The sequence below is a fragment of the Trichosurus vulpecula genome, chromosome 3, assembly GCF_011100635.1.
Source record: "Trichosurus vulpecula isolate mTriVul1 chromosome 3, mTriVul1.pri, whole genome shotgun sequence".
Lineage (NCBI taxonomy): Eukaryota > Metazoa > Chordata > Mammalia > Diprotodontia > Phalangeridae > Trichosurus > Trichosurus vulpecula.
The window spans coordinates 386,235,354-386,244,118 of record NC_050575.1 but is presented as its reverse complement, the minus strand read 5'-3'; the positions used below and the strand labels follow the sequence as shown (position 1 = coordinate 386,244,118).

At 39.8% G+C, this 8,765-nt stretch overlaps 1 pseudogene; it reads right to left on the bottom strand.

Moving 5' to 3' along the window:
• Positions 1-7,206: 7,206 nt before the first annotated feature.
• On the bottom strand, positions 7,207-8,454 carry LOC118842662 (annotated as a pseudogene).
• Positions 8,455-8,765: the final 311 nt, after the last annotated feature.

The window sequence follows — 8,765 nt, the reverse complement described above, 5'->3', positions numbered from 1 at the left end:
GGGATTTCTACCATAGGTTCCCAAAGTGGGCAATGCCACCCCCTGGGGGGTGCTGGAACAATCCAGGGTGGTGGTAGTAGCCTTGGATGCAATTAGGTGGCATTGAACAAAAATAAGAGGGCAATAGAACCGTAAGGAAAGAAGAGAAGATAAAGAAAATTTGAAAAACTGTTTGTGCATGTTTCATCTATTGTATAGCAGTTAAAGTCATAGTGATTACATTATTTTCCAAATAAACACACAAAATGCAAGTTATAACCCATCAGTGGTCAAGTCCACTGACAGGTCTTAACAAGCAAGTGTTGGCAGGCGAACATGTTGTGTATTGTCAGGAAGTCCACACGCATCAGCAGGAATATGTAAATGTAATGATTTGTTTACAATATGATACTATACAGTTATAATGTAACTATTACATGTCTCAACATTGGGTCATCAAAATTTCAATGCAGGAAAAACCCCACAAATTTACAATATTTAAATTTATGATGTGTCATTTAAAAATATTTTATAGTTTTTGAAATGATGCAAATTCAAAAAAAACAATAAAGGGTTAAAGAAAGTAGATTTCTAGGTGGGCACTGAGTAATTTTTTTTAAAAAGGGGGTAGGTCAAATATGCTTGGGAACCTCTGTTCTAGACAAACTCATCCTCTATAGAGAATCTCTCTTTTTTTTGGACTTTGCATGGGATTTTAGATATTTGGAAAGTATTGACTGGGAAGCTGACTAAAAATATTTGGAAAACCATACCTGTATTAAATTTAATATATACTTAAAAATAAATTAGTAAAAGATCATGGTTTTGTGTACAAGCCTCTTTTTAGTTCTTTGAATATTGGAATATTTGTATTTTCTGATTGTTAATTTTATAATAAAAAAGACATTTTAAAAATTAAAAAAGAAAGAAAATTGGGTAGCACTTTTAAGGGTTCCAAGCTTCTCCCTGCCAAAAAAGCCCATCTTTGTTAATACCAATGTTTTCTCGATGTTGCTCTTTGGCTATGAAGGAGGAGAGAATATTATCCCTGATCTGGAGGACCTTATAACTTTACTATATTTCTTATGGGTAGCCTCCAAAATTTTCTTTAGACTGGGATGGGCCAAAGTTGCGGATGAAGAATCAACTAATGGCCCTAGACAATGTCTGGAGAAACTGAGGCCATTGCAGTCCATTCCAAGTCTGTCTTTCTTTCCCCTCACAGGGAAACAAAGTGTGTAAGTGTAGAGATCTACATCTCAGTTTGTCCATGCTGGTCACTCAGTATGTGGGGAGGGGCAAGTTGTCAGGGAGATATTAGAGAAACCCTGGTAGAAGGAGTCCACATTATAATTCTTTATGTGTACATATGTGTGTACGTGGACTGAATATCTTGACCAGGATCCTAGAGGTTAGCAGCAAACAGATCATCCAGGTAGGAATTACCCAAATCACAGGGGTGAGGCATCAGTCTCCTCGCTAAATATCCTGACAGGTGACCTAGTTCTAGCCTACAAAAAGCTTGATCCAAATTTTAGTTCCAAGTTGAAATACTTTTCACCATTCCTGGGAAATTTCCCAAACAAAAGCCTCATGATTGGGGGCCCAGAAATACCACTCAGCTAAGTTTCCATCCTGTCTTATCTTTAAAACCCCCTTTGCCTCCATATGGGAAAACAATATGAACAGGAAAAAAACAAAACCAAAAAATGACCACCACCCACCCACGAGGGCCCAAAAGTGTGATGAGATTTGGAAATGCTTATCTACCATAGACTTGGTACATGCGTGACCATAAGCTTAGTTTAGGATCACAGGTCTGGAGCTGGAAGAGACCTCTCAGGCTTGCTGGCCTAACTCACTTGTCTGACAAACTGAAGACCTCAAAGTAAAGGGTCTTGCATAAAGTCACGTTGATGGTTTCAGAGAAATGATTTGAACCTAGGACAAGGGACCTCATTAAGCAACCTAGTCTAACTTCCTTACTTTACAGATGAGGAAACCAAAATGAAATGATTTGCTTAAGTTCACATGATATAGCATAGTCGGGGTTTGAACCTAACTCCTTGACTCAGGAGCCAGTGATCTTTATTCATTAATAAACATTTATGAAGCGTCTGCCCAGCATTATGCTCAGTGTCGTGGGAGGTACTTACTGTAACCAGATCATGGATTTATTAAAGTAATAATTACTTCTGTCAAAGAAACATCTTACTCTTTCCATTATACTAAAGGAAGCCCAGAGGAGTTGGCAGAACAGTAGATTTGATGCCGAGAATATCTGGATTCAAACCTCACTTCAGAAACTTAACTAGCTGTGTGACTCCTTAGCCTCTCTGTGATTCAGTTTATTTCAAAGGGCTGTTGTGAGGATCATTAGGGTTATTGGAATCCTTAAAGCTCTATATAAATTTGAGCTATTATTATCAGAGCCCATTCATATCTTCTTATACTCTGTGATTCTTGTCTGTGTTGTCCCCAAAATATCTTCTAATTAATCACCAAGTATTTTAAAGTGCCTACTCAGTGCCAGGCTCACCGGACCTGTGATAATGAATTTAGTGCTGCTCTTGGGATTAGGAAGATGTGTTCAAATGTTACCCAAGACGCTTACTGATTGTGTGATCCTGGCAGGTGATCTAACCTTTCTCACTTCTGTTAAGTGGGGTTAATAGTCATGTTATCATTTACCTGATTTCATAGTCCTCTTTGAGAACAAAGGACAAACACAATAATAGCACCTCCTCACTAGGTGATTTTTGTGGTTCAAATGAGACAATGTGTTAAAAGAGTAAAAAAGAATAACTATTCTTATTGAGTTCCTCTGTGTGTGTGTGTGTGTGTGTGTGTGTGTGTGTGTGTGCATGTGTGCGCGTGTGCATCAATTCCACTTTTCTGAGGGCCAACATAAATTTGGGGATCATTTCTCATTCTCTTCTCTTTCTCTCCCTACTGGACTATGATAAGACCCTTGAGAGAGAAGATTATTTCTTAGTCACCAGTGCATCCTTCTCAGAGCCTAGAACAGGGCTCTGAAGAGAATAGCTACTTAGCAAATGTTATTGGAAATTGATCGAGGTTAGTAGAGATTAAATATGGTCCTAACGTGGCATCCCCCCATGTTTTTAAGAGTCCAATCAATGATGCCGTGTTTGGAGGATTAGACTGGCCATTTCCTGTGACTCCTATGCTCCTAAATCAGGATGCTTTATTATTAAATGTGAACAATATTTTCATTGTTCCATATGATTTAAAATACACATGGTTGATGAAATAGATAGGAATGGAAATTGTGGCTAATGGCTTATCACGAGAGGAAAAGGTTTGGTTTTATTGGGCAACTATGCCACGGACTCAAATGATTTTCAGAATGTAACTTAATTCTTAGAAGAGTGTTCTTTTTTTAATTTTCAGACTAAATCTGTCATATGAATCTCATTAAAAAATAAAATGTAGCATCGAGGGTTCATTTAAATGTACAAAGGAAAATTGAAGCACCTGATTTGTGAATGCTTGGAACTTCTCCACAATCCATCAACTTCACTAAAATTTTTGTAAAAAGAAACTGGTATTTAGGGCAATCTCCTGGCTGGCCTGATGAAATGGATTGTTTTTCCACTTACATTAATGAGCAAAGAGCTCTGGATTTGTAGTAAGGAGACCTGAGTTTGAATCCTGGCCCCTTCTACTCATATTATCTGTGTGATCTTGGCCAAATAACTTAAACTTTTGGGGCCTCACCTTCCTCATCAATAAAATGAGTGGGCTACATTGATGGGGCAGGTGTGGGTGGGAGAGGAACAGCTAGCTGGCACAGTGGATATGCCACTGGGCCTGGAGTCAGAAAGACTCATTTTCCTGAATTAAATCTGGCCTCAGACACTTGCTAGCTGTGTGATCCTGGGCAAGTCACTTAACCCTGTTTACCTCAGTTTCCTCATCTGTAAAATGATCTGGAGAAGGAAATGGCAAGCCTCTCCAGTGTCTTTGCCAAGAAAATCCCAAATGGGGCCATGAAGAGTTGGACATGATTGAACAACAACAACATTGATGGGACAAGAAGTACGCAAATTGTGGAATACAAATGTAACAGAGTTGCCACTGTAAGAAATGATGATTATGAGAAATTCTGAAGAATGTTAGAAGACTTCTATGAACTGATGCAGAATGAAGAACGCAGAGCCAGGAAAACAATGTACACAATGGCTACAAGAATCTAAATGAAAAGAATGAAAAACTAAAATCAAATGTTGTCATTTGAGGGACTCCCCTCATCTTGCTTCTGCAAGAGGCTTTTCCTTGACTCCTCCCTCCTCTCCCACTTGCTCGTGTCTTCCCTCTGAGATTACCATCTCTCTCTTCTGTACAATGTAAGCTTCTTGTGAGTAGGAATTGTTTCATGTTTTCCATCTATATCCCTAGCACAGCTTCTGGTGCTTAATAAATGCTTGTTGACTGATTATATATCTTTCATGTCCATACTCATTTTCATGTTTGGGCTCCTCTTTAGAATGTGAGCTTCTTGAGGGCAGGGGTTGGTTTTTAACCTTTCTTTGTACCCCAAGCCTTAGCACAGTGCCTGGTACATAAATGTTTTTTGACTTACTAGTTAAGTAATGAAAGAAAACAACAACAACAACAAAGAAACGAACAAAAAATAAATAAGCAAATGAAAGAATAAACAAACAGAGATGGATAGAAGTTGATAGAGATGGATAGATTGATAGATAGAGATGGATAGATATAGATAGATAGGTAGATAGATAAATAGATAGATAGATAGATAGATAGATAGATAGATAGATAGATAGATAGAATGTATAGGCTGGACTAGTAGATCTTAATCTCTAAAGTGTGTTTCCATTCTAATAGTCTATGCTCTTGGGGAGAAGTATTTTCCATAACATATCAGCATGGTAGCAAGATGATGGCTCTAAGCCAGAACTGCGGTATAGCTAAGAACTCATACCCAGAACATGGAAGGAAGGTGGCATAGTTTTGTGCCACCCCAATTAGAGGGGATGGGACAATGAGGCAATACGTACAACTCTCTGGGGCTGGGGTTATCGTACAAGGCTGGATGGCCCTGGCAGGGAGGTAGTTTCTTAGACCTGACTGAATTCTAGCTCTGTTTGGACTGCTGACCACTTGGAGTGTGACTCCATCTTTTCAGAGAAATAGAAATGCAAGGGCAGTTGTAACCTACTATATATTCTTGAATCTGTGATATACTTTGAGTAAATAAAAAGTTTATTGAATGTGCCTTGTAAGTCAGCTAGGTTGCTTGGTAGATGAAATGCTAGGTCTGGGATTTGGCAAGACTGGAGATCAGTCATGTACTTAACTAATGTGACCCTGGAAAAATCACTTAATGTCTCTCAGCCTTAGTTTTCACATCTGTAAAGTTATAGGGTTGGACTCCATGGCCTCTAAGGTCCTTTTAAGTTCTAAAATTATGATCTGATTTGCAAGCTAGCCCACAACGTCCACCAAGAACACCATCAGTGAAAGATATGTTGAAGATACTGAATTTACCCCAATTTTGAGAAAGGTAGAGAGAAAAAGTTTACACTCTTGCCTTTTCCTATCTCTACAGGTTTTGGATATTAGGAAGTCCCCATGCTTTCTTAAAAGAGAGGGCAGGGGATGAAGGCGAGTGAGGTGAGAAGAGAAATCTGTAAGCTTCAGGAAAGTTTGGGGCTTATACAAGGGACGGTAGCTGACCAACAGCTTGATTCTGAGTGTTTTTGAGATTCTTTTCCCACCTTTGTGAGAATGAAATGCCATCAAGCACCTGGGCAAAGCTTTTATGAATAGCTCATTTATCTGTGGCTTCCTTGGCAGCCTCCTCCATCCCAGAATCATCCACAAGCCCAAAGCTGTCTCCCGGATAGAGTGACCAGTAGTGCTCTCAGTAATTATGGAAACCTTAATGGAGGGATCTGGGGCTGATTCATTTTTGTTTTTGGTAATAAAAAAGTATTACAGGGTAAAGCTTTTCCCCATTTCTGAGAGAGAAGGGAGGGTGGCTGGAAGTACGTCATAGTTGCTGTTGAAAGACTATGGTACCCAAAAAGGCCCAGGGCCTCAGCAAAAAGTACAATAAAGTGGAGACAGCAGATACTGAAATTTCTCATGCCTTGGAGAGGCAGTTTGATGCCTGGAGAAGAACACTAAGTTTGGTTCTAGAAAAAGCTTGATTTGGGACTCAGGTCCACCTCTTGCCAGGCAAATGTGTACGTACTTTTAGAGGAGACACAGCCTCACTGAGTCTCAATGTCTTCATCTGTAAAATGGAAATAATATGGGTACATATTACGGTAATAACACAGCATCGTTCTGAGAATCAAATTAGAAAATGGTCATGAAAATGCTTGTAAATCATACAATGATTATATAATATTATTATGATCATTATGTCTATTATTATTATCTCATTTCTCCTCCCCATAGAAGCTACAGTGAAAGGCAAGTGTGGGCTGTATGTGGATGCTCTAGGTAGCTGCCTATGTGGATAGAACTTTACATACCCCAGGATTACCAAATCACAGATTTCAGAGTTGGAAGGGACCCCAGAGGTCATATAGTCCAACCAATACTAAAAAAGGATTTCCTCTGGTCATCCAACTCTTTTTTAAGACTTCATGTGGAGAGGACCTCCCTACCTCTTTGAATCGGCAGATTCCATCGGCAGACAGGAATCATTGTTAGGAAGTTTTTGAATCTTAATTTTCCTCTGCAAATCCCAACTCTTGCTCTTAATTTGTCCTCTGGGGTCAGGGAGAACAATCCCAATCCTTCTTCCTTGTTATGGACTGTGAATTTTTGAAGACATCCTCTAAGTTTTTTTCCCTTGCCAGGTTAAACGCCCTGTTTCTTTCTTTTCTTTTTGTTTCTTGTTTTTTTTCCCTGGAAGTTACAGGTCTTTTCTGCATTTACAAACGTGAGTAGATGGAAGCAGTAGCTATTTTCCCTAAACCCTTTCCCCACTAACTCACTATTTCTCAGTCTTCAAAAATCCATCAAAGATAGGAAAAGAGATTAAAATCATCTCTAACCCCACTCTCTTCTCTCACAAAAAAGCAAGGGTTTATCCATGGGCACAAAAAAAAATACCTCATGGTATTTTGTGCTTTGTGAATTACCTCTAGAAAGGCAACTTGGAAAAAATGACAGGTGGGTGGTAGAAGACATGAGGAAAGGGTTATAGAGTGAGGTTCAATTTACTTAGTTTTTATATTAAAAGGTTTCCTCTCCTGTCTCATAGATGATATAGGTATTGATGAATGCCTCTGTTGCTGCATACAGGTTATAATTGGCAAAGGGGCAGCTATCTTTAAAGTAGCCCTTCTCCTAGCCAATCATCCTGGGAATGTGGATACTGGTGCCACAGTTGGTCACATCAACAGAGAACTAATAGATATTAGATGTCTTACAGAAACCTATCAGGTAACAGCTATTATCCAGATCCCCTTTGGGGTCATAGGTGTGAATGTGGTACTGGTGTTGCTTACTTAATTTCTTGATGGATTCTTCAATGTACTTTAGACCATTTCCATCTTTCATGGCCTTGGTATTGAGGTTAATTGGATTGGAATAAAATGTAATGATCGTTCCAAAATAGTCACACACCTGATGAAGGATGAAGGGGTAACCTGGAAGTGTTCCCCCATTTCAATCCCTTCACAAGGTCCTATCTGGAGCTGGCATTACTTCAGCATCTGTCTCCTCAGTTTTGACTCAGGCAACCATGGTAGCTTCTACTATGTCTCTTCCATAGGCTTTATCCACTCTTGTGCCACAGTAATGTGAACCTTGGGGCCCAGGGAAGCCATTGGAAGGCCAACCAAAAGGGTTATTCTGTTCCTATTCTTGTTCCATGCCAAACCAGGGTGTCTAGTTGGACATCATATCTAATATCCATTTATGGGTATGTGTCAAATTGGTCTCTGCAAGTTTGAGGTTATATTTTAAAACCTCACAGAAAACGAGTTTGTGAAGTCCTTTCTAAAGAAATCTCAGAAAAGAGCAGCAGAATAAGGCACGTGTCGTTGTTAGAGCTGTCAGACTGAAAAGTGCTGGAACCATCCAAATTCCATTAGGTTCACAGCCTAGGATTTTATACTCACCAGTGCCATTGGCCCAGATATTCATAGCCAGAACTTAATTTCCCTAAGGCACGTCCAGGTACATCAGTTTGATATCTTTGTTTAGGTAAAGAAGTGGCAGAAGGGACCATGTTGGAAGCTGCCCTTGGTCTGGAAAAGTGGAAGAAGGAGATGCCAAGATGGAGGGTGTCAGATGGCTGGCTGGACGCTTTTGTTGGTTGTGATGGAGGTGGTAGCAGCTATAGCCAAGACTTCTTCTGTTCTCAGATCTGCCCCCAAACTATTTCTTCAACTTAACCTCACATGGCATCAGACGAGTAGTTATTACTATGATACCTGTGTAAGTAGGGGGTATCAGAAGGCCCATCACCTCACATTTAGCAAAAAAAAAAAAGAACAAAACAAAACCTCAGCCTTTTGTCATTGGTGCTTAGAAAACTGACATATGCCACTGCTGGGCCCTTATCAGTGCTCTTTGAAAGATCATGCTAGGGGCAGCTTGGTGGTGCAGTGGATAGATTACGGGCCCTGGAGTCAGGAGGAGCTGAGTTTAAATCCAGCCTCAGACACTTGACACTTACTAGCTGTGTGACACTGGGTGAGTAACTGAATCTCAATTGCCTTGCAAAAAAGTCATGCTGAACACAGTCAGACAAGATGGAAGAAGAGCAGATGTCC